Source organism: Eschrichtius robustus, chromosome 5 (genome assembly GCF_028021215.1).
Source record: "Eschrichtius robustus isolate mEscRob2 chromosome 5, mEscRob2.pri, whole genome shotgun sequence".
NCBI lineage: Eukaryota > Metazoa > Chordata > Mammalia > Artiodactyla > Eschrichtiidae > Eschrichtius > Eschrichtius robustus.
Window position 1 is genome coordinate 46,895,844 of NC_090828.1, and position 27,941 is coordinate 46,923,784.

Sequence of the window (27,941 nt, forward strand, 5' to 3'; positions counted from 1 at the left end):
AATAGCCCTCAGGTGTTTTTCACAAATATATTGACAACGTGGATGAAATAATTTGAAGAAGCAATAAACTGCAAAAAAAAAAGTTTCACTTTATTAAGTAACTACATGATGACAAATATATAATATTTTAAAAATATATAGCTCTGGGGGGAAAAAGTGTTTTTTTTTTTAACTGATTACAAAGAATCCTGAAAAGTAAAAGAGATAGTTATTCAAAAATAGTAATTCTGAAATCTTAGTGTAAGCTGATTCCTTTGTCTGTTTCCTTCATAATAGAAAAGGCTTTAGAATAATTTGGCGAAATTAGCCTAAAAAGAGTTGGAGTGACCTAAACAGGAAGCCTGGCTATTCCCAGCTGTGGGTGATCTCTGAGACCGGCTCTGAGGCTCCTCTTTGCTCCAACAGATGGGAGTGACTTTGAGCTGGATAAAAGTCAAATTCTTACCTCGCCCTTTCACTGCTGGCAGGATCAGATTGCAGTTCTTTCATTATTCTTCACTCCCCAGTTTCCTGATCTGTTTAAAAGAAGAAGTAGAAAAGATAAATCCTCTCTTCAGTGCCTGGAAGGGAAAACAAAATGACCTCAACTCCGCTTTGAAAAAATCTTTCCAAGAACTTTCTTCAGAGATTTTACTCGTGAGTACTTGGCAATATACTTTCTAGCCCATGAGAAATAACTTTTATTTCTTTTCCTTGGCGGGGGGTGGGGGTGGGGGAACAAGGGTGCTGAGAGGCAAAGACTTGTAGGGGAGGACCATTGTCTAACCCTACAATGAAAATCAACCCTTCTCTGTAAACAAACTCATTGCAATGCTAAACTAAATACTCAGCATTTTCCATTTAGTTTTAAGCAAATATATATGCAATATAGGATTATGCTTTTAAGACCATGAACATAAAAAGTCGGTGAGATGTAGCCTTGTTTATAATTTTAATCTTGTAGTGGCAGTTCTTTACTAATTGTGTCTTTAATTGGAATTTTCTGAAGATTTTTTTTTTAACCTTTAAACATTATTTAGTAACATATAAAGAAATATAATAAAGAGACTGTCTGGCAGCCTTATGTTTAAAGAAACTTCTTTCATTGCCATTAATTGATGATATTTAAAATAAGGTATAAACATTAGAATCCTTGTAGTCTAAATATTTCTTGCCAGCATTAACTAATCTCTCTTAAGAAAATACTTTACACGTCTCCAAAAACAAAAGCTCATATTCTAAATATACTAAAATAAGAATAGATAGGATTGCACTATATATAGTACAATTACGTAAATTAAAGCAATAGATTACATACCTATATGATGTACTGTCATATTCTTTTTGCTTATAAAACGATATTAAATTTAGCTTCTGGTAGTAAAGAAAGCACATGGTATAGAAGTACACAACCACAGAACTATAATGAAACAAAAAAAATTAATTATGGAAGCACTCGTTTGTATGAGTATTAATGGAAAAATGAGGGCCAAGAGCAGTGCTGTGCAGAAAAAAAAAGAAAAGATAAGTAACAGCCCCACTGTGACTCAGTGCTCTGGAAATTAGTCACAAAATGACTTTGTATAATTGTGATAACATTAAATACAAAGGGCAGAACCCAAGCAGGAAACATACAGCCCAGAGAGTCATATTTTATTGTGTGTAAAAGCGTAATATTTACGTCAGAGGTGAAAAATTGTGTCAATTTTGAGATATTGCAAAGTTTTTTAACCTTTCATAAAACATTTTTAGGATTCTTTTATACTCATCATTCTAGTGCATGATTATTTCAAGACATATAATCTATATTTTATCTAATACTTAAACTGAAGGGTGAATAATCTCTGAAAATGTATTGGAGTATGAAATTTTAATTTGGGGCCTATGGGTTAATAAAATGGTATAAAATATCCTTAGGGATCAACAGAGTTGGAAAACTATTAATGTAAGTACAGATAATTAACACTACAGATGTAAAACTTTAAAATATTTACTTTTAACAATTTGAATGGTTATATTGGGAAGCCAAATTTGTCTTCTTCAGGTAACTGTACAATCTTATTAGAGAGCTTTAATGGCATATATACTACTATTTGGTTCCGTTCTCTATTAGGTATGCTGACTTGTACCAGTTTTGTTTTTTGTTTTTAAAGGTACAGTCTGATATCTTTAAGCATTTGTTTTATCTCCAATGACTAGATGAAAACCTCTTTGGGAAATGTGGTCCTGTTCAAATGGATTATGCTATCACATAGTGCTTGCTGGTCTGATTGGTTGTCCGTAACTCTAGGCTTCATTTGCTTATTGATTGTACAACTATTTTGCCTAGAATCTTCTACTATAAACAGTATTGCTAAATTTAAAAATAATCTATGAAATAGAAAATTGTTTTTGTATTAAACTATAGTTTTCATAACACTAACTTATTCCCTCCTAAGAATTAATTTCCTGGTCTTAGTTATCTACATCATTCAAATTCAAAACATAATTGGGGGACTTCCCAGGTGGTGCAGTGGTTAAGAATCCGCCTGCCAATGCAGAGGACATGGGTTCCAGCCCTGGTCTGGGAAAATCCCACATGCCGTGGTGCAACTAAGTCTGTGCACCACAACTACTGAGCCTGAGCTCTAGAGCCTGCGAGCCACAACTACTGAGTCTGAGTGCCACAACTACTGAGCCCACACACCTAGAGCTGGTACTCCACAACAAGAGAACCCACCGCAATGAGAAGCCTGCGTACCTCAACGAAGAATAGCCCCATGCTCACTGCAACTGGAGAGGGCCCACGCGCAGCAACAAAAACCCGACGGAGCCAAGAATAGATAAATAAAGTTATAAAAAAAAAACAAACCCATAATTGGACAGATGACTACTAGAGAAAAAAAGCCAAACTGAAAAGGTTTTGTTTATTCCCAGAACACCTAGCAATCTAACCAAATAGTAGATATGCTATAGATTCTTTAGGAATTGTTGGTTTACTAAATTCACTGTCACAAACTTTTAATACAGATTTCAACTGAATCAAACATCTCTACTTAATAGAAGAAAAAAAAAGTAAAATAAACATCCTTGCCAAAAAAAAGGGGGGGGGGTGTGGGACAGGAGAGACAATATGAAAAGGAAAGGGAAGTACTCAGAACAGGGTTTTCAAAAAAATCTTGTTTATTGGTATAAATTAAATAAGTAGAATAATAATATTGATTAAAATTAGCTAATTATATCAATTTATTTTTGCTATGTAGACACGATCTAAAAATTGTATTACAGTCCAACTCATCTATTCTCAATAAAGGCTGTCTTCAGCCACCCTTTTCTTGTTTACCATCTAAAACATGTAACTCAGGAAATTTAATTTGCAGAGTTGTCTTTTTTAAAACAAAAAATACTTTCTAAAAAAAATTATTTATTTATTTGGCTGCACCAGGTCTTAGTTGTGGCATGCAGGATCTTCGTTGTGCCATGCAGGATCTTTAGTTGCAGCATGCAGGATCTAGTTCTCTGACCAGGGATCGAACCCGGGCCCCCTGCGTTGGGAGCACAGAGTCTTACTACCAGCGAAGTCCCAAAACAAAAATACTTTTAAATGCATTATATTTTTTTTAATAGAAAATACCAATGATATAATTATTTGATTGTTACCATCTGCATTTGGAGAAATCTGAATTCAAGACATGGAGTGATTATTGAAGTCCTTGTTTCTGGATATTAAATCTCACCAAAATGAAGAAAGGATGCAAGTTATTCCAGAGAGTTCTCTCTATGCTAGACCACCTCTCTTGGGTCTCTGAGATCCTCAGTGACTGCTTTCTTGGTGTGATGTATCATCTCCAGGAGCCCAGTCTTCCCATTACCCTTCTCTCCCTGTCTTCACTTCAAGTGGCAGGTGCTGTGTAGAACCAGAGCCTAGGATTCAGCTACCAATAGGATGAGGGCACCCTAGTCATTTCCACTTGTCTTCTTTTCAAAAGCAATAACAAAAAGCACTGGATGCATGTCAAATCTGCTATGTTCGTCTCTCTTCAGGCCTTCCTTTGTGATTCTATGCTCTTTCTTAGTTGGAACAACCATATTTTAAAATTATTTTAAAAACAAGAGGTCCATGATCCATACTAGGAGTCCCAGTGCTGCAATATTTCTGTCTCACTTGCTCCATCTGATAGACCACAGGTACCTGGGGAGATACAGAATTACTGCAAGGAATTCCTCAATCAAAATGTGATGGTAGCATTCTCTCTAGACTGAAGAAATATTACATGTTGTTGATTAGGCTATTTCAACATCAGGAATGTAAAAGTATCTATCAATACAGCACTGATATACTGTGGTGGGTTTTTTTTTGTTTTTTGTTTTTAATTTGTTTATTTATTTATGGCTGTGTTGGGTCTTCGTTTCTGTGCGAGGGCTTTCTCCAGTTGCGGCAAGTGGGGGCCACTCTTCATCGTGCTGCGCGGGGCTCTCACTATCGCGGCCTCTCTTGTGGCGGAGCACAGGCTCCAGACGCGCAGGCTCAGTAGTTGTGGCTCACGGGCCTAGTTGCTCCGCGGCATGTGGGATCTTCCCAGACCTGGGCACGAACCCATGTCCCCTGCATTGGCAGGCAGATTCTCAACCGCTGCGCCACCAGGGAAGCCCCTACTGTTTTTATTACCAAGCATAGAGTGCCATTGACCCCCTTCAACTGTACCACACCCTCAGTGCCACCAACACCCTGCTGCCAACCTCATTCTGTCTCTCCTATTCATGTTTCTTACCAACATCTATCCCATCCTTGAATCCTGTAATAATCCTGTAATCTAAACATCACCTCATTCCTTACTTCGCAAGGCTTAGAAATGGAGTAAATCTCATAAATTGGGTGAGTCTCCAGAATAGTAGTGTTTGTTGCAAAATATTGGTAATATTTTTAAAGTTCTTTTAGGAATAAACTTCAAAGTATCCCAGGAAATGAATCAAAATGATTATATCAAAATATCAAATGCCTACTCACTCTTCTATGTGCAACCAATTTCAAATATACGTGACTATAAAATGAATGAACTTCTGATTCATGCTACATGAATGATTTTGAGAACATTATGCTAAGTGAAATAAGCCAGACACACACAAAAAAACAAATAGTGTATAATTTCACTTACATGGGATAGCTACAATAGGCAAATTCATAGAAAAAGAAAGTAGAATAGAGGTTACCAGAGTTTGGAGGAAGGGATGAATGGTGAGTTATTGCTTAATGGATACAAAGTTTCTGTTTGGGGTAATGAAACATTTTGGAAGTAGGTAGTGGTGATGATTGCACAAAAATATAAATGTAATTAATGCCACTGAGTTGTACACTTAAAAATAGTTAAAATTGCAAATTTCATGGTATATCTATTTTACACAATCAAAAATAGTAAATGAAAAAATTAATATTTTTAGTTTTTTTCTGTTTCAATTTACATAGTTTCTATCATTATATCTTCAAATTTACTTATCTTTTCTTTTATGTCCAATGTGTTTATAATCCCATCTAGTGTATTTTTCATCTCAAATAATGTTGTTTTCATCTCTAGAAACTCAGTTTGAGTCTTTATCTTCTTTCTCTATTTAACACACTCAATATTTTCTCTAGATTCTTGAACATATGAGTGCAGTTAAAATTTTAGTTTAAATTTTAGTTTAAAATTTTAGTTTAGTTTATGAATGCAGTTAAACTTTTAGTTTAATTTTAGTTTAGTTTGTTAATTCTATTTTCTGTGTCATTTCTGTGTCATTTGGCTTCTTCTCATTATGTTATATTTTACTGTTTTTTGCAGACCTTATAATTTTTATTTGAATGCCTGATATTATGAATCTTGCCTTCTTAAGTGCTGAATATGTTGTATTCCTGTAAATAATATTGAGCTCTGTTCTGAGTTGCAGTTTAATTACTTGGAAGCAATCTTGTATTTTGTTATCTCACTGTCAAGCTTTGTTAGGCAGAATCAGAGAAATGTTTATTCTATGGTTAATTTTTTTCCCAGTACTGAGAAAAAAACTTTCTGACTACTCTGCTTAATGCACCATGAATGGAGGTTTTTGCAATTTAAGGACAAGAAAATATTCACAGCTTTACGTGTGTTCTAAGTGTTATTCCCCTCTAGCCCTTTAAGGTGGTTCTTTACCCAAACTTGGGTACTTTTCTCTTGTATATGTACTGATCAGTATTAGGCTGAAGACTTGAGGGCCATCTGAAGATTTCTGGATCTCTCCTTCTGTATAGCTCTCTACTCTGTTACACAACCGTGCACACTCTAGCTACCCTGGCCTCTGCAGACAATGTGCTTTCTCCTAAACTCAGGGAGACCACTGGGCAATTCCAGAACCTCCTTTTCCTGAATTTGAATGTGGAAACTCCCTTCAGTCAGTGTGCTGGAGCAACTCGGAATGTAGGGCTGAACTCTTGTTTCCCATCCTTATGGGATCACTGCTCTTCACTGACCAATATTTAGTTAGCGGGAAACCATCATTGAATACATTTTGACTATTTTATTTTTTTAAGTTGTTTCAGGTGGGAGGATAAATCCAATGTTAATCCATTGTGGCTGGAAGTAGAAGGGCTATTTTTCTTTAAATTTTTATTTTGTATTGACGTATAGTTTATTTACAATGTTGTGTTAGTTTCAGGTGTACAGCAAAGTGAATCAGTTACACATATACATATATCTATTCTTTTTCAGATTCTTTTCTCATATAGGTTATTATAGATGACTGAGTAGAGTTCCTTGTGCTATACAGTAGGTCCTTGTTAATTATCTATTTTATATATAGTAATGTGTATATGCAATCCCAAACTCCTAATTTATCCCTCCCTACAACCTTTCCCCTTTGGTAACCATAAATTTGTTTTCTAAGTCTGTAAGTCTGTTTCTGTTTTGTAAATAAGTTCATTTGTATCTCTTTTTTAGATTCCACATATAAGTGATATCATATGATATTTGTCTTTCTTTGTCTGACTTAATTCACTTGGTATGTTAATCTCTAGGCCTGTCCATGTTGCTGCAAATGGCATTATTTCATTCTTTTTTTTAATGCTGAGCGATATTCCATTATATATGTGTACCACATCTTCTTTATCCATTCATCTGTCGATGGACATTTAGGTTGCTTCCATGTCTTGGCTATTGTAAATAGTACTGCAATGATCATTAGGGTGCATGCATCTTTTCGAATTATGGTTTTCTCTGAGTATATGCCCAGGAGTGGGATTGCTGGATCATATGGTAGCTCTATTTTTACTTTTCTAAGGAACCTCCATACTGTTCTCCATAGTGGCTGTACCAATTTACATTCCCACCAACAGTGTAGGTTCCCTTTTCTCCACACCCTCTCCAGCATTTATTGTTTGTAGATTTTTTTGATGGCCATGCTGACTGGTGTGAGGTGATACCTCATTGTAGCTTTGATTTGTATTTCTGTAATAATTAGCAATGTTGAGCATTTTTTCATGTGCTTTTTGGCCATCTGCATGTCTTCTTTGGAGCAATGTCTATTTAGATTTTCTGCCCATTTTTTGATTGGGTTATTTGTGTTTTTTTGATATTGAGCTGCATGAGCTGTTTGTATATTTTGGAGATTAATCCCTTCTCAGTCATATCGTGTGCAAATATTTTCTCCCATTCTGTGGGTTATCTTTTTGTTTTGTTTATGGTTTCCTTTGCTGTGCAGTGGAAGGGCTACTTTTTTAAATTATATTTTAATGATATCCTAAAAAACTAAAAATAAACATAAATAGAATGAGAAATTTTAAGGGCATATAAACTGTAATTCATTCATTGGCCTGGATAAGATAAGTACATTTTTTGCCTGCTATATCTCAGCAACTATGTCAGATGAGTAAATATATTTACATGATTGTACAATGAAAAACTTAAATTCACTATTTCTAAAAAATAATTATTTCATTTCAGATAAGCAGTTTGTTTCATTATGATTTCCTGATAATGGTAGTTGTTTGGGCGGCTAATATGTTACTCTCTTCTATTTTAGATGACAAATTCATTCTACAAGCTTAAAACCAATCAAGTTGTCACTTGTTCAATAGGCATTTCCAAAACTCTGAGTGCTGAGTGTTATTTACCTAAAGGCTCCATAGTTTTGCAATGAATTAAAGATTGCCTTTATTGATAGTTTCCTTTCACAGTTTCTCATAATTATCTTTCCTCCCCTGATTCCTGGGTACTTCTACATATTGGAAACTGGGAAAGTTCATTGACAGCACAAATTAAAACTTTCTCTTTTTATGAAAGAAGTTTCAGGTGTTTCCTGCTTAATTATATATACCAATTGATATAAACAGATAATCCCAAATGACAAATATTGTAAACAAAAATTATATTTAGCGTTAGAATTTGTTTTTATAATTATGTAAGAGTGTGTACATTATTGAAGTTTCTATGCATCTTATTTGAGTTCTGTGGTTTTAGTCTCCCTTAGCATAGTTATTCAGTCTATGAGGAAAGGAAAACAGGTACACAGTAAAGAAATCATTATGGCATCTACATCCTGGCACTAATGCAGGTTTATAAAAAAATTATGAGATAAGCAATTTACCTTAGAAACACTCAGGCCCTCCTTTCAGTGCTAATAATTTTTTTCAAGTTTCAGATTTCCCAGGATTAACCTCTTTTTGTATGTTTTTCTCTTAAGGAATTGCTGAAGAATGTTCCAGTGGAAGAAAAGTGTTTAACTAGGGAGAATTTAGATTAGCCTCAATTAACATGGCAAAAGGGGGTTTTTTTTTTGTTTTGTTTTTCTATTTGTGGTAAACTCTGGACGAAACTCCTTTAAAGCCATTTGCATTTATTAGTTATATCCCTAAAGAAAGGAAAAGGTTCCTTAGGTACCAATGTTTGCCCTATCACTACTATGTCAACATTGCTCTCCCAACCACCACCTGCATTCCATATTACCATCTCCTTATTCAGAGGCCAAAGAGATACAAGTGACCATCTATCCTTCCTAATAGGTACTGGAAGCCTCTTCTGAAAAGATATGAGTAAATGGGCATTCATGGATGGTCCTCAAAAAACATGTGTGAAAAAATATCTGAGCCATGCATTTGCTCTTTAGAAGGGAATGTATAGTTTTCCTCAGATCTCTCAGGAGCTTACATATCACCATGAAAAATATATCTGAGACATGATTAAATATCCAAGGAAAATAGTATATAGCATTGGGATCAAAAAAGAGTGTCAAGTAATAATATATCCTGAAGAAGGGAAGATAAAGATTTCAAAGGCCGATAAACTTGACATAGGAGGGATAAGGGTGTGGTAGAGATGGATAAGTTATCCTATGTATAAGAAATCTTGGAGAAAAGATCTTTTTTGAGAAGTCTTGGAAGAGATTAAATTATTTTAAGATCTTCAGTTCAATCATTACACTTGAATAAGCAGAGTCAATTTTTAATATCTTTAAAGCTGAGCATTAACTATGTGCTTTTTATATATTAGAACTTATGCAGGGTACAAAAAGTGTACAATGTGATCTTTTTTTTTAAATTTATTTTTGGCTACGTTGGGTCTTCGTTGCTGCACGCGGGCTTTCTGTAGTTGAGGTGAGTGGAGGCTACTCTTCCTTGCGGTGCGCGGGCTTCTCATTGCTGTGGCTTCTCCTGTTGTGGAGCACGGGCTCTAGGCGTGTGGGCTTCAGTAGTTGTGGTGCGCAGGCTCAGTAGTTGTGGCTCGTGGGCTCTAGAGTGCAGGCTCAGTAGTTGTGGCACACGGGCTTAGTTGCTCCATGGCGTGTGGGATCTTCCCAGACCAGGGCTCAAACCGGTGTTCCCTGCACTGGCAGGCAGATTCCCAACCACTGCGCCACCAGGGAAGCCCAATGTGATAAATTTTAATCATTTATAAATTAACCTATTAGGATTTGAAGTAACTTAACACAAATAAAAACTCTGGTCTTCATTCTCAAAAATTACAATCAGAGGAATTAAGTAGGGCATTTAACAAGAACATGCTATCTGATTCCTGATTATGTGTTAGGTAGAATATGAATAGGAGAAAAAGGAATGGCAATTTAGAGAAACTAGCAGATATTTATAAAAATGTAAAATAATGAGCATTCAATGTGAGGAACCAAGAGAAAAAAAGAACTATTTATTGGATGCTATGAGTAAAATAGGAAGTAGCACTAGTTTCCTTTCATTCTCTGAGTCCATAGTTCATTGTTTCATGGGTCTGACATTTTACAGTCTGAATGGAAGTGGCTGAAGATTAACATGTTAATGGTTCCTGGAGGACCATGACTTAGCTGCCTGGGACCTCTGTTCCTTTACAATGATGACTCAGAGAGTTGAACTCAGGATGTCATGGGTGTAGTCACGAACAGCTGCAGTTCCAATCTTAACTAAGCTCAGTTGCTTTTCATTAGAGCACAATCAGAAATTCCCGGGTTTTTTACTTTCGGACTTACTTCACCCGCAGAATTACTCTCACTGAGGAGGGAGAAAATTGATCATTACTGGTTCAACATGTTTATTGTACTTAAGTATAAAAACTTTAGCTAATATTTGGAATCATAACACTTTCATAGTCAGAAACAAAGTTACCTGATTATTCATCTGACACCAGAATGTTATAAATATCTAGCCTCAGGTGTATTGAGTATAAATTTTGCTTCTCTTTCCCTCAAGGAAATGACAGTATAGGAATATTTTGTGGGAACTTCCCATACATGCACTAACATTTCCTCTCCTTTTCTCATACTACAACAGATACTATCAAAAGCAGGAAGTTGAGAAGTTTCCAATATATTTCTCTGAGCAGAGACAAAATCTAAGATGGCAACAGACTTTGAGGGGAAATGAGGAAGCAGACTTGACTTTATCTATTGATCTTTAAAATTAAAAAAGGTAAAATAACCTGAATTACATAAGCTATGAATCAAGGTTCTAACTAGAAACCTGTTAGGAAGGTCTCAACTGTCTTTCCAAAATACATATACCTCCTGCCTAAGATGTCATACTCAATATTAATTAATAGATTAATTAGAATTAATAAATTAATTTTGTAATCAGGAGATAGATAGATTGATTGATAGACATATAATCAGGGAAGCAATGGTCCTGAAATACCATTTTCTTATCTTACTAAATAATGGGTACCTAGAAGAGCAGATACAAACAGGAGAAAAAATAGACAGAAGCAGCCATAGGTCTTTCTATGTAATTTTCTTTCTAATATGGACAGTAATGATAATAAAGACATCGTTAATATATTCAATTCTTTTCTTTTCTCACACCAAAATTCATTGTATTCTTTTGCTCTTCTTTTTCATTTCCTTCCATTTGGGGCTACTGGCATTAGTAGTTGACCAGAATTATATCCGCAGAAATCTCCATTTTGGTTTAGATATATAATACCAAGTTTTATTTATTTATCTATTTATTTATTTTCCTGCTTAAAGGAAAAAAATGAAAACAGCATACTATGAAGATCTTTGCTGTTAAACTGGATTAGATTAAGACGAGTCCCTGTGATGAGGAAAGGTGAACTCATTCAAAGAAATGAATGCCACCTTCTTTTGACAAAATGTCTTACAAATTTAACTGTAATATCTAGACAAAATAATTCCCCACCTTTTTTCTAAGAGTTTTGGTAGCTATGGGCAACTATATAAGGAAGAATCTTTGGCATTATTTCTTTTATTATGTATTTCTATCTTATTTTCCTTTGTTCATTGTATTTTTCTCAGTAAAATATATACACTCTCGTTGGACCTTTCTTACAAATTTCAGAAATATTTTTACATATTTACATTTCCACTATTCTTTCTTTTAATTAATTAATTTATTTATTTATTTTGGCTGCATTGGTCTTCATTGCTGCACGTGGGCTTTCTCTAGTTGCAGCAAGCGGGGGCTACTCTTCATTGTGGTGCGCGGGCTTCTCATTGTAGTGGCTTCTCGTTGCGGAGCATGGGCTCTAGGCACATGAGCTTCAGTAGTTGCAGCACATGGGCTCAGTAGTTGTGGCATACGGGCCCTAGAGTGCATGGGCTTCAGCAGTTGCAGCACATGGGTTCAGTAGTTGTGGCACATGGGCTCTAGGGCATGTGGGCTTCAGTAGTCGTGGCACACGGGCTCTAGAGTGCAGGCTCAGTAGTTGTGGCACACAGGCTGAGTTCCTCCGTGGCAAGTGGGATCTTCCCGGACCAGGGATCGAACCCGTGTCCCCTGCATTGGCAGGCAGATTCTTAACCACTGTGCCACCAGGGAAGTCCCTACATTTCCACTATTCTTAACTTTATAATTATCTCTTTACTCTCCCGCTCTCTCTTATTGCTTCTCAATTTTCCTTCTCCACATCCAGTTCTCTCACTCTTCTCTCTTAGCTGGTAATAAGAATTAATATTCCCTATTATTATTTAGAGGGAGATTATTTTTCCTCTTAAAAAATATAAACACAAAAGTTTAAAAAAATAATTGGTGAGTTTCTTGACTTACTTCACTTATAGAACTTTAGTCCAAAACAGAGAATAAAAATCCCCTACTTATGTTTTGATGAATTGCTAATTTCTAGAGAGTGTAAATAATCTGAAATTCACTTTAGGGGAAAAAAGAAAGAAGAAGATATTTGTGAAAATAGTGGGTCTTTCTTAAGCTTGCAGTTGCCCTTTTTAGGGATGGTCACAATGCCTGTGTTTGAGTTGAAGCTCTGTCAATATGCAAATGTAAGACTTTGGAGAGAAAAAATTAGTTTCAGGGCTTCAGTGTCCTTATTAAAAAACGCAGGATATTCTAGATACTTATCCCTGTAGTTTTTTATATCTCTAGCAGTATATAATTCTATGACCTTGCCCTTCACTTCAGCTTTTTAAAATTTTTTAAATAAACTTAGTTTACATATGTTGTATGCTATTTGGTTGTAACATGAAGATACTCACTTTTTTCTCCCAGCATAGCTATTTCTTTTCTCTGGGATTTTTTTTTTTTTTTAAGTTTTCTTTCTCATAGTATTACAAATGACAAGAAATTAGACCTACACGGTAAACAGCTTTTAACATTTCATTCCTAGAGGAAACTTCCCTGCTTTATAAAATCATACCTAACAACCACTTCATATCCAAAAGAGAGAGAGAGAGTAACAAACTTTTTAATCAGTGAAATTGTCACAGTCTAAAATACAGATAAATGTTGTGATTTGACATATTTGCTAACGTTAAAGAATTCCACATTAAGCAGTTCTCCAGAAATATGACTTCCTGTAACAAGAGCCAAATCCAATAGATGTTTCCTGAAGGATTGGCCAATCTTTTAGTAAACATGATTAGAGTGAATAGTCTGCAACTATTTGGGGAGACTTGTTTTTGTTGTTGTTTTTGTTGTATTTTACTGTGTTCCAATATTAGTTTACTTACCAGGTTCAGAATGTTTTGCTTCATTGTTTCTCATATTTTATCATTAGTCTGGGTGTATTTTTAGAATATAATCTGAAAATCCGACTTTTATAAAGCAAAACATCAGGCATTATTTTAAGGGCAAAATAACTTTTTTAATATTTTATTTATTTGGTTGCACCAGGTCTTAGTAGAGGCAGCCGGGCTCCTCAGTTGCGGCTCGAGGGCTCCTTAGTTGCAGCAGGCAGGCTCCTTAGTTGTAGCTCCCAGCCTCCTTAGTTGTGGCATGTGAACTCTTAGTTGCAGCATGCATGTGGGATTTAGTTCCCTGACCAGGGATTGAATCCAGGCCCCCTGCACTGGGAGCGTGGAGTCTTATCCACTGTGCTACCAGGGAAGTCCCAAAATAATTTTAATGATAAGAAAAGGGGATTCTGACCTGAGCTTTATAGTAATGATATTATTTTCCCATCCTCCAAGCATCCTCCAATCGAAAACGCTGAAAAAGTTGGTTAATAGCCAGTTTGTGAAATAAAAACAGCAAAATAACTGTCAGGTTACATTTGGCTGCTAGAAGGCAAAATCCATAGCATGAGTAGCTTAAATATGAGGCCATTTACTAGTTCACATTATACAAAGTACAAAGGATGCCTCAAGATTTGTTAATTCAACACAAATCTAAGTGCTTTCCATCTTTTTATTTCCATCACTAACAGCAGGTCATCCTTATCTAGGGATAGTTCTCCTCAACATTATAAGATGGTTGCTTCAGTCATAGTCATCACATACAGACAAAACAAGTGGAAGGAAATATTATGTGCCCTTCCCATGTGGCTCCATTTAGAATAAGGACCTTTTCAAAAGTTCCCCAGCCCTGGAAGATAGCATACTTCCTTTCTCATCTCATTGGTCAGAGATTTATGAAATAGAAATATCTAAACCAATGTCTGTAAGGGAAATGGAATCACCATGATTAATGTGGATTAATGAAGAGTTTATTATTTATAAATTTATTCCTTAGGTGGGCATAGGCTATCCTTCCCTGAGAACTGGACGTATGAACATATTCAGTTCATCTATCAATGAAAAGTGACAGAGAATTGTTGTTGCATAAGCAAATGAGATGACTGAAACAACCTTACAAAGTTAAAAAGAAAAAAAGACAAAAATATATCCATAATCTCACTGACCTAATTTCCCTTATTAAAGCATATTTTTCTGTATAAACAGCAATTATTGCTTAGTTGATCTTAAAGTATACATATATTTTTGTATACAGCTTTTAAAATTCATATTACCATGATTAATCCCCTCTTAATCTTCTAGTCATTATCATTACCAATTTAACTTTGTATAATATTACATCTGGTGGATGGATGTACTGCCATATCTAATAATTGTCAATGTTGCATACCTACATTGTTTAAAAATGTAATATTATTTCCTATTCTTAAAAAGATTGTACATTTAGTCATTTTCATATTTTTAAATTCCCAAGTGTCATATCAGTACCTTAAAGTATCATCTACGTTTTTTAACAAAGAAAGTACACATTAAGGAAAAATTTTTAGTTGACGATTAAATAATAAGCCACTTATATACTTCCGCTTGCCAACACTACTCAAAGTCCTGCCTTTTTTGTCCTTTATCTCTGTGCAATTGATAAAATCTAACTCTGAATCCTTCAAAAGTTTAATTCCTGAATCTGGAGGGAAAGGGCACTGAATTTTGAAAGCACAAATTACTATGAATTTATAGTTTGGGATTCCAGCAGCCCATAATCCTTTTAGATTTTCGATACGCCATTTTATTTTACCTAGAGAAAATGGCAAACCCTAACATTTTTAAAAGTCCATTATTTCTTGACATTTTGAACAGAAAATCTCAGCCTCTTCTTCACATAGAAAATTGAATCACAGCAAGAAAATCTTCAATTTTCATTTTTTAAATTTATTTATTTATGGCTGCGTTGGATCTTCATTGCTGCACACGGGCTTTCTCGAGTTGTGGCAAGCACGGGCTACTCTTCATTGCGGGGCATGAGCTTCTCATTGCGGTGGCTTCTCTTGTCTCAGAGCACGGGCTCTAGGCGTGTGGGCTTCCGTAGTTGCAGCATATGGGCTCAGTAGTTGCGGCACACGGGCTGAGTTGCTCCATGGCATGTGGGATCTTCTCGGACCAGGGCTTGAACCCGTGTACCCTGCATTGGCAGGCAGATTCTTAACCACTGCACCACCAGGGAAGTCTGAAAATCTTCAACTTTCTGCCTACTCTTCAACAGCTCCATCACAAGACACGCATACACACACACACACACACACACACACACACACACACACACACACACACCTCTGAAAAATGTGTCCTATTTCTCTCCCCACAGAGAAAACCTCATTTCAGTGGAAGTTACTCTTTTCTTCAGGCCAGGGTTAGACCCTCTTTACTTGTGTCCAGGATCTCAGTCTCTATTTATTTTATTTTTATTTTTAGCTTTTGTCTCTTCCTCTCTAGTGGCAGAATCATATTAAACTAAGCCCTCCACAAAAGTTTCCCTCAAACACCCTCTCTTACTTTCCAGCATAGATTTGTAAAATGATATCCTCAATTGCTGTTTTCACAGCCTTTGTTCCAATTCCTTCCTCAGGTCACCAGTTGCTGCCCCCCACCACTATACCAAATTTTATTTTGCAGTGTGCAAGGGTACTGACAATGCCACTGTCACTAAACCCCATGCATGTTTTTTAAATCTTGTACTTGAACCCTCTGTGCTTTAGACATTGTCAACTTGTGCCAGTTTTATGAACTATTCACTTCCTTAGCATCTATGTCACTACAGCCTCCCAGGTTTCCTTTTGTTTCCCTGTCTATTTCTTAATCTTCTTCTTAGACCTATTTCCCTCATCCTTGTTCTCCACAGTTCACTTATAGGATGTTCCTTCCCCATCTTCACACTCACCTTATAGAGTCACTGTGAGGATTATGTGAATTAATATTTGCACAATCATTCAGAAGAACACCTGCTTCATGTCAAATGCTACATAAGTACTTGTTAATCAAATCAACCTCAGCACTCCACAGAGTAATTTTCATTTTTATGTTGATTCTCACATTTCTGTCTCTACAGAGATGTCTACCCTGAGCTCCATGTCTACATATTGAGCTTCTTATTTCATGGCTCCAATGAACATCTTACAAATACTTAAAACACTCCTGCTTTGGATGAAAATATTTATTTAAATCTATTATAGTTAGTAATACATAGTCATAGTAAAATTTTGCCTATGATTCATATTATCTCAATAATACCAAATAGAATGCTTACTTTTTTATTGAGATATATTTGACATATAACATTGTGTGAATTTAAAGTACATGATGTGTAGATTTGATATATTTATACATAACAATATGATTATCACCATAGCATTGGCTAATACCTTTATCACGTCACATAATTATTTCTTTTTTGTGGTGGGAACAATTAAGATCTAGTCTCCTAGCAACTTTGATGTTTATAATACAGTACTGTTGTCTATAATCACTATGGTGTGCATTAGATCTCCACGACTTATTTATCTACTGGCTATAAGTTTGTGCCCTTAAACAACATCTCCCCAATTTTCCCATCCCTCAGGCTCTAGTAACCACCATAGAATGCTTACTTTAGATTTATACAGATATATCACTTAGATGAAAACCAAACTACATTTTTTTCTAAATGGCATCAAACACAAATTAAATAGACAATTTCTGGATGGTTTTATTGTTAACATTTTTTGTATTTTTCTCATTGTAAAGATGGGGAAAATAAAATTTCTGGGTACCTAGAACTGATAAGCTTATTATAGTCTTAAAGTTATGTTAAAAGAATATACTATAGATATTTTTGAATGAAAAAATTAAATTGGTATCATAAAATTATAACTAAATTGTTGCAAAATACACATAGAAAAAATTCCTTAGATACATTTACTTTTCTGTTATTGACTTTTTAAAATAAAAAGACATTGACCATTGTGTCAATTACGGTGATAATAAAATATATCACATTTTAATTGTATGTCATAAAACAAGATTCATTTAGATGAAATAAACAACACATATAATAAGACCTCAAGGGCACAATTGGAATTCCTTGATAGACTATGGAGTATTATAGAGAACATACAGTCATGAGCTAAGGCAGAGACTAGAATGTAAACAACTAAGATCACCGGGTTGCAGGGGGCTGTTGGTGGTGGGATGAATTGGGAGATTGGGATTGACATGTATACACTAATATGTATAAATACATAACTAATAAGAACCTGCTATATAAAAAATAAATAAAAAAAAAAAAGAACAACTAAGATCACCATCGCAGCCTCTCTAGTGAGCTCTTGTTATTTGGCCCTCTCTGGAAGTCTACACCACACCTCTCTCTATAGACCAGCAAATCATCTGACTCTGTATATATGTCTACCCCTTGGCAAGTCAGCAGTGGCCAGATGCTAATGTGACTTCACTATTATCCATTCAGTAGGAGTTTGGAGAGCTGACTTTATGAGTAGAGAATATGGGCAGGTTTTCTTAGAAGTAAGGGTGGAGAAAAGGAAGAAATAATTAGTTGAATACTTATTGTCATCTCTAGTAGAGGATTAAGTTATAATTGAAGTCCATTATGTTCCCTTTCATTCATACAGTTTTAAATAATTTTAGTTTATACATTTGTTTTAAATTTCTCCAGTGACTTTTTACTTTCTTTTTTGCAGAACCCTTAATTCATTGATTTGTTCTATAAACATTTATTGAGCTCCTATTAGATACCAGAAAGAACAGATATAATTGCCGCTTTTAAGGACAGAGAAAACAGATAGTAAGAAAATGTGTTACATAGGGATAAGTGCAGTGATTTAAAAAAAAAACGTGAAAGGGAATGGAACATAATCATGGAGCTATTTTGTCTCAGTGTTCAAGGCAGGATTCTGAAAAGACTCCATTTAAGCAGAGATTTGATACAGAACCAATATATCCATAGCATTTATGAGATTGAATCAGAGCATGATTCCAGGGGTGGAGAGGTAAGGAAGACCCTGTGAGTAGGGATTTACCACAGAATTTCCTCTCTGCTGCAGTTGGGAGTGTCTCTACATCCTTTTCCATAAGAGTAATCATAACTTCTCATTTTCCTAAAATCTTGCAGCAAATGGTACATACTTAGTTTTCAGGCCCTTAGGATAATTCAATAAACTTTATTATGCAAAATTATGAAAAAAATCCAATCTTAAAATAAAACTTCTCAGTAATTTCATAGCCCAGAAAACTAACTGGCTGAGTAAAAATTATTCTCTAATTTCAAGTTATAAGGACTGACATACAGGGCAGTGCTTTCTGCTCTGGAACACATGATTTGTGATTACAGTTGAGGAATGAAGCAGAGAAGGGATTAGGCAGCGAGGGTCTGTTTTACCTGCCAAGTCTTTCCTTCTTGTTGTGAACTTTAAAAGACACCTTCTTCCTAGATGAGATTATACAGAACAATTTTCTCAGAACACATCCCCTCTTAGTAAATAACAACAAAAACCCAACAAAAGCACATAAATTGAGAGAACTGGATACTAAGCATCCTTATAGTACAGGTGATTCTACATTTCCTATAGGAATGTGGCAGGCCATGGCCAGTCCTGCCTCAGGCTTAATTCCTAAGCAACAAGAAATAGAACATGGTAGTCTGTAACTGTGCAGAAAGAAAAGAATTGGCTTACACATTAAAAAGCAAACTCTAGGGCTGATGTATCTCTTCCCACAGACTAATGACAAAAGGGAAGTGACCCTTGCTTCTGAAACAAATCTACTAATCAAGTTTAGAGATACTTTCTTAAGAAACTAGGAGGGCTCCTGCTATGAACTGAATTGTGTCCCTCCCACCTCAAATTCATATGTTGAAACCATAATCCCCAATATGATTGTATTCGGACATAAGACTTTTAGGAGATAATTAATGTTAAAATGAGGTCATAAGAGTGGTGTCCTAATCTGACAGGATTGGTGACCTTATAGAAGAGGAAGGGAGAGAGAGATCCTTCTCTCTATATATGCACACACAGAAGAAAGGCCACTTGAGGACATAGAGAGAAGGTGGTTTCTGCAAGCCAAGAAGAAAGCTCTCCCCAGGAGCCTGATTCTGCCAATGCCTTGGTCTTGGACTTCCCTCCAGAACTGTGAGAAATTTGTTTCTGTTGTTTAAGCCATCTAGTTCATGGTATTTTCTTATGGCAGCCGTAGTAGACTAAGATAGCTCCTGTGAGCTTTATCCACAAAATCACTTGTATCCTTACCTAACAAAGATCCATTTCAAGCCGTGTTGGCTGGTTGGAAGTGATAGCAAAGAAAAACTACCTTGAACGAGGTCTAATTCAGCATTCTTGCCAAACCTCTAACCTGGACTAGGTCATTGATGATTGCCTACCTTAAGCATTGAGGCTCTTTCACTCATTTTTTACCAGCTGGCCTATCAACATAAACTTCCTTTATAACATTGCATGCTCAGAGTTCCAAACAACTTACGCTGCCAACATGCTTTGGAGCATGGTTCCATTCTAAGATGATGACTGCCTTAATCAAATCTGTAGTGTCTTTTTCAAATTTTGACTTAACCATTTTTATTACAACAAATCACACTAATCAATCCACAGAGGAATGTGTAAATATAATTTTTACTAATATTTACATTTTCTTTTACCAAAACTTTCTTTTTAATTTGACAGTATAAAGCAATAACTAAGGCATTTGCTTTAGAATTAGTACATCTGCACAACCGCTTACAAGCTGTTTTCTTGGAAAAGTTATTTTATCATTTTGAACCACTGTTTGTTTTCTCTATCAAATGAGGATAATTTAACAACATTCTCTTAGAGTGTGAAATATAAATGAGAAAGAAATAATAATTAAGGCTTATTATTGGAAACTGCTTTTCGTATTATGATTTATTATCATTAAAGTGACAAACTGTAATTTCACCACCCCATGGTAAAAACAAAAATAAGGTGGCTTAAAAGCAGGCATCTAGAGAGAAAATCTAAACAAAGACTTAATCGACAATATGAAAATTAATCCCAGATATTTCAAGAGCTGACTATAATTACATGTTTGAAATGGGGCTTAAGTAAAATAGGAATTTGCTCTTTTCAACTCTAGTCTTTAGCCAAGATTTTTTTAAATGCGTGTATATGTGGTTTCTATTTCTTCTAAAGTTTGGGGAAAAAAGAGAAAATATGTTACTTAACAGATTTTTCAAGTACCTCTTTTAGATGTTCCCTTGTGTAGACTTCTTCTAATCTATTCATTCAGGCTGTGACTGATGGGTGAACTTCTGTATCCTCTTCCCAGGTATGAGAGGCAAACACCTAAGTTTTCTAAGGTTTATGACCTATTCCCTAATCTAATATGGTTCGCTAAGGCTTGGGCCAAAAACTAGCTACCCATATATATGGATAGAGTGATGTGGAAATATTTACACAGTAATAAGTATAATTACTAATGAAGTGTAGAGCTAAAGCTAGGAATAGAAAACATTTAGACAACTTACTGAATCAAAAATTACAGTGATGATCACAGTAAAAACTTATATTGGTCAGTTAATTGTACTTGTAGGATTAGCAAACCAGAGAAATCAATTATTTTGAGAAATCAATTTTTATCCCGTAGTTCCCATGGTGATATTGCCTAATCATCTTCTTCAAGTCACAATAAAGGTATATCACAAAAAGAAGTAAACAGAGAGAGACTAAGTGATTAATACATTTAATTATAGTTTCCTGCATTGGATTTGGTCTCTATTCCACAAATCTTGTTTATTTTAAGGGTGCTTTGGGATCCTATCCTGCCTCTGTCACTTACTAGCCACCTGGGCATATGAGGTTGGAAAACAAACCATGTATCTCTAACATAAATTCAGTATACCTGCCCCACTGGCTACACAGCATTATTATCAAGATACAGTAACCTGGGGCTTCCCTGGTGGCGCAGTGGTTAAGAATCCGCCAGCCAATGCAGGGGTCACATGTTCGAGCCCTGGTCCGGGAAGATCCCACATGCTGCGGAGCAACTAAGCCCGTGTGCCACAACTACTGAGCCTGCACTCTAGAGCCCGCGAGCCACAATTACTGAGCCTGTGTGCCACAACTACTGAAGCCCACGTGCCTAGAGCCCGTGCTCTGCAATAAGAGAACCCACCACAATGAGAAGCCTGCACACTGCAAAGAAGAGCAGCCCCCTCTCGCCGCAACTTGAGAAAGCCCACTTGCAGCAGCGAAGACCCAACCCAACCAAAAATAAATAAATTTAATAAATTTAAAAAAAAAGATACAGTAACCTAATAGGTAAGAAACCACTTCAAAAAATAATAAATCATTACAAAATACAAATGTTTTATAATGATATATCTTTGTACTTCTATTATCATTCTTAAAATAAATGTGGTGAATATACCATACAGCCAGAGCCTCAGGAAATTTGATCTTAATTTTCACTGTAGGTCATAGATAAATAATCCTGATACCAAAATAATGCTTACAGTGATGACTCAATGCCTCAGTAATGTGAGATCCAGGGGGGAAGTTAATGAAGAGATAAGGCTCTGTACTGACTTGTTAGAATTTGGTATGTGGCAACCGTGCAGTTACACAGCCTTACATCTCTCTTGGGAAACTGCCCAAACATTTGTATTTTCACAATGTATTTATTTAGAAAAATACTCTTTTCCTGAGAAAAATCTGGCTCTCAAATCTCTCACTGAGATTATGCAATTTCAGTAACTCTATTCCAGAACAAGTGTTGGAAGCCTAGTGAGAAATATATTTAACAAAAATCCATTTCCAAACTCTAATTGTTGTGAATATTTGGGAATTTTCAGTTGAAAATACTACTTATAAAAAATGAACTTCAAAACATTAAAAAAAAAAAAAAAAAAAAGAAACTGTAAGAATACCAATAGGGCTTTTTGTCTTCCTCCACTTACTGTAGATTTATTCTCATGTTACCTTTCTTCATTCATTATCCTTGGTGTTAGGGCACTGCAAACTCACCCAAAATGAGAAACAGCCAAGAAAGCACAAAGGTTAGAGATAAAAACAAGCTCTAGGTTTTAGTGGGCAGCTCCCCCAGGGTTCAGCCAAATTGAGTGGAGGGAAGTATTAAACACCAAGAGGATAACAACATTGCCACTGCTGAGCAGAAAATTGGAATTATTTTTCAAGTTATACTTTTTCTTTTTTTCTGGTTGTTGGGTTTTGTCTCTCCTGTCTTTCATTGCTACACTGCAAATAAATAAGCAGCCAACATGAAATTTCTTTTAGACATGGCAAAGTACTCATTAAACTTAGAGATTAATAGTAATACTTTAAAAAAGAAAAAGTTCAATGATGTGTGATAAAGAAAATCTGAACTCGGAAGTTTAAATTATATAAGCACCATGATGATAATATACACGTAAACACAACATGTGATTTTTCCAGATAAATTTATAAGATGACAAAATAACAAGAGTGTACCCCAAAACTAATGATAGAATAGAGTAATAACTGCCTACATGTTGTTATATGCCTTTCCCAAAATGATGTATTAGAACTTTAATGCTGGGGACTTCCCTGGTGGCGCAGTGGTTAAGAATCTGCCTGCCAATGCAGGGGACACGGGTTCGATCCCTGGTCCAGGAAGATCCCACATGCCATGGAGCAACTAAGCCCATGCGCCACAACTACTGAGCCTGCACTCTAGAGCCCATGAGCCACAACTACTAAAGCCCATGTGCTCTAGGTCCTGCATGCCAGAACTACTGAGCCCACGTGCTGCAACTACTGAAGCCTGCGCGCCTAGAGCCCGTGCTCTGCAACAAGAGAAGCCGCCTCAATGAGAAAGCCTGCACACTGCAACGAAGAGTAGCCCCCGCTCGCAGCAACTAGAGAAAGCCCGCATGCAGCAACGAAGACCCAACACCGCCAAAATTTAAAAAAAAAAAGAAAGAAATTTAACGCTATCCTTCCAGCCTACTATTGGTCTCTTCCATTACCTGTGAGCTTTTTGCTCTTTGAATCCTGCCACAAGTTCTCATCCACATCAACATCCATTGCCATTTCCTTTGAGTTGTTCTCACCAAAGCCAAACTGCCAACATATTTCTAGCTCCAATGGACTTGGATTCTTAGAAAAACATTCATTTTACATTAAGATTTGTACTGCCTCATCTTACAACTTGTAGCCCAGGAAACCTCCCATACCTAAACAAATTATAACAAAAATGTCTCTCAGTTTGGGCCTAAGGGCTTTACAAATCAGTGCTATATTTTCAATTGTTTAGATTTTCAAAGAGTCTGAGATGACATTCTCAACAAAGAATAAGCTCAATATAGCTCAACAAAGAATAAGCAAAATATTTTGCTTCCTTTTTTACACTACACCCAAAATGATGTCAAGGATTACTTAAAATGATTATAATAGCTAAAATTTATTGTATTAGTCATCATTCTAATGACCTTTCCATTTAATCCTCACACTCTATAAATAGGTTTTAGTAAAATACCCAGTCTATAAATGAGTAAATAGAGGCAAAGAGAGGATAAATATATTGTCAAATTCACGTAACTAGTAAGGTACAGAACTGGTATTTAAAGTTTTACAGTCTGTACTAGGTTACTAGAACTGCCATAAACAAAGTATGACAGACTGGGTAGCTTAAACAACAGAAATGTATTTCCTTACAGTTCTGAAGGCTAGAGTTTGAGATCAAGTTGTCAACAGGGTTTATTTCTTCTAAGGCCTCTCTCCTGGGTTTATAGTCAGTCTTTCTCTGTGTGTCTGCGTTCTCTTTTTTTTACTAAAGACACCAGTCATAAGACCCACCCCAATGACTTCATTTATCCTTAATTATCTATTCAAAGGTCTTATCTCCAAATACAGTCACATTCCGATGTACTGGGGGTTAAGATGTTAACATATGAATTTGGAGAGGACACAGTTCAGCTCATATCACAGTGTTAATCCAGATCCCTCCTCTTAACCACTAAACATGCAAAAGGAAGGGAGGGAGGGAGGAGGAAAGGAAGGAGGAAGGGGCGAGGGAGGGAGGGAGGGAGAGAGATGTTACTTAGGGCATTACTTGGATTGATTTGATGGCTCTTGGTTTCCATATGGGATATAGCCACCTCTACCACAGTAATATACTTGTCAAGCAAACCAGAATAACCTTGAAGGCAGCTGGAGGTAGGGTGCTTTCTAGACAATGCTGAGACAGATTGACCAATTCTTGGGACAGCAGCTTGGTATGGTGATGTGACCTTGAGCTCTGAGGTTACACAGATATAGGTGCAAATATTAGCTCAGTTTCATTCTACTTGGAAAAATTATATTCCCTTTCTGAGCTTCAGTTTTCTTAACATGGGTGTAATGTTTCATATAGGATAGGATTTTTAAGAGTATTATAGTTTATATGAAGTTCATAGATGAGCTCATATCCTCAACAAGTGAAAACCTCAAAGTTCTTCATTTTTTCTTTCCATTTTTGGCTCCTCACTTACTAGATTCACACAGACCACTTGCCTTTCTTTCACATACCCTCTCAAGAATATTAATATCATAAATAAATAGTGAAGTAATAAATAATACATTTCTTTCACCTAATTACCTCTTTTCTAAGCACATCTTTCTTTAGTCATCTCTCCTACACACTCACCATCTCTTGACTGGATTTAAGCAATCACCCTGTCTTCTTTCTTTGAGTTGCAAATTACCTATCACTTAAGCAAAATTTTACAAATAGAAATCTACTCTATTCATTTTACATTTTCTTTGAAAAATTTCTTTTTAAACAAATTTTTCAATTAAAATATTTTATACTTCCAGAAAAGTGGAATAAGCAATACAAAAGACACAATTAGAAAAATAAATGTGGATAGATGGACATTCCATCATATTGATTCTAATGTCTATTTTTTGGTGGGATTGGTAGAAATAAATAAAACTGTATGGATATATCAAATGATCCATATTGTAACCTAATTTTAATTCACAAAGTTTATCCACATTAATTCATTTATTTATCCTTATGTCAGTCATTATATTGGGTATTGAACATAGAATTGTGAATGTTATGCTAAGAATGGAAAATGCTGTAGTGATGGAGAGACAGTGACTATGTATGCAAATAAATATGTAAGTGGTGATAAGTGCTATTCCAAAAACAAACAAGTCATTACTTTTAGGAATGTAAAATGGTGCAGCTGCTTTGGAAAACAGTTTGGCAGTTCCTCAAATGACTAAACAGAACTATCATATGATCCAATAATTTCATTCCTAGGTATATACCTAAAAGGAATAAAAACATATGTCCTCACAAAAACTCGTGCACAGATGTTCATAGCAGCATTATTCATAATATCAAAAAAGTGGTAACAGCACAAATGTTCATTAAATGATGAATGGATAAATAAATTGTGGTATATTTATAGAATACTTTTAGCAATAAAAAGAAATTAAGTACTGGGACTTCCCTGGTGGCACGGTGGTTAAGAATCCACCTGCCAATGCAGGGGACACGGGTTCGAGCCCTGGTCTGGGAAGATCCCACATGCCACTGAGCAACTAAGCCCGTGTGCCACAACTACTGAGCCTGTGCTCTAGAGCCCACAAGCCACAGCTACTGAGCCCGTGTGCTGCAACTACTGAAGCCCGCATGCCTAGAGCCCGTGCTCAGCAACAAGAGAAGCCACCGCAATAAGAAGCCCGCGCACCGCAACAAAGAGTAGCCCCCACTCACAGCAACTAGAGAAAGCCTGCACGCAGCAACAAAGACCCACCGCAGCCGAAAATAAATAAATAAGTAAAGTTTTAAAAAAAGAAATTAAGTACTGATATATGCTACAGTATGGGTTAACCTTGTAAACATTATGCTAAATGAAAGAAGCCAGACTCAAAGCCATTATATGAAATGTCTAGAATTAGGTGATATATAGAAACAGAAATTATATTAATGGTTTCCTAGGAACGTGGGGATGGGAAAATTGCTGGGGGTGATGGCGAAAGGGTGAGAAATTTCCTTATAGGGTAATGAAAATATTCTAAAATTGATTGTGGTGATGTTTATACAAGTCTGTGGATATAGTTATAGCTATTGAAACATTTTTTAAAATTGAAATTATCAAAATTAAAAGTTTGTGCTTATCAAAATATACGTATAAAATTGAAGAGATAAGACATAGACCAAGATAGAATACTTATATATATTTGGCAAAGAACTTATATCCATAATATATAAAGAGCTCCTACAATTCAATAATGAAAACACAAAAAAATCTTTAAAAAAACCCCTCAAGTTATTGGGGGTAGAGAGTAATAGAGGAACTGGTGGTTGTTACTTTTTAAATATGGTGCTCAAAGAAGGTCTTTTGGAGAGAGGATACCTGACAAGTGTCCTAACTAAAAGAAGGGAGTCTGTCATTCCAGGATCTTGTAGAAGAGTGCTCCCATGACAGGAAATAACAAATTTAAAGTACTAAACCTAGAATGAATATGCTATGTTCAAGAATCAACAGCTTCAGTGGAGCCAAGGGATTAGTAGACAGTATCCATAAAGCTGAGTAATTACAGAAAAGACTGACAGGAAATAAAGTTGAAAGGGGAGCTGGGAATGACATATTGGACACCTTTTCCCTTGTCAAAATGATCCTCCCTAATGATGATGATGGGGCTACAGCAAAATATTTCCTATCTCCTGCCTTGTGTCTTTAACTGCCCTTATACTGTTCCACTTAGAAAACATAACCTCAAATGTAATCTGTCCTGGGCTTCCCTGGTGGCGCAGTGGTTGAGAGTCTGCCTGCCAATGCAGGGGACACGGGTTCGAGCCCTGGTCTGGGAGGATCCCACATGCCGCAGAGCAACTGGGCCCGTGAGCCACAACTGCTGAGCCTGTGCGTCTGGAGCTTGTGCTCTGCAACAAGAGAGGCCGCGACAGTGAGAGGTCCGCACACCGCGATGAAGAGTGGCCCCCGCTCGCCGCAACTGGAGAAAGCCCTCACATAGAAACGAAGACCCAACACAGCCAAAAATAACTAAATGAAGCTTTCATTTAAAAAAAAAAAAAATGTAATCTGTCCTGACCGAATTCATCCCTAATATGTACACCAATCAATATTTATATTAATTTACCAAGTTGTATGACTAGCACAACAATTCACTCAGCATATACTTGAATCCTCTGACCTTCATATTCTGTATCTATTCAATGACTCAGTTTTATCAATACTAACTCAAAATGCCTGCCCCTTTCTCTGTAGTTCACTGATAACTCCCTTTTCATAATTTCAATCTGATCTGCAACATTCTAGCTGTTAATTCCACTTATAATTTTGCCCTCTCAACATCTTTCCATACATGCTGGATTTTATTAATACACAAAGCATATCATACTTTTAAATATTTTTCTAGCTCAGAAAACCTACTGACTTTTTCTTATCTGTAATATTATCTCTCAAGATATTTTCCGAAAATATTTTATGGGAAAATAGTCCCTTGACATATAAATTTGGAAATGCAGTTACTATATCTCCCATAGAAGATACTATT

The 27,941-nt window shown here is 36.0% G+C and overlaps 1 protein-coding gene across 4 annotated transcripts in view; it reads left to right on the forward strand.

Moving 5' to 3' along the window:
* The first annotated feature begins 366 nt into the window (after window positions 1-366).
* Window positions 367-27,941, forward strand: part of TFPI (tissue factor pathway inhibitor) — a 68,977-nt gene continuing 41,402 nt past the window's right edge. Inside the window, exons 1-2 of one of the 4 annotated variants that reach the window (XM_068544805.1) lie at window positions 406-636; window positions 19,367-19,544. The gene's annotated coding sequence lies outside the window, so the exon portion shown is untranslated. Of the gene's footprint in view, window positions 637-10,839; window positions 10,859-19,366; window positions 19,545-27,941 lie in introns of those variants that run through there. The other 3 variants (XM_068544804.1, XM_068544807.1, XM_068544806.1) reach the window with 3 other exon arrangements.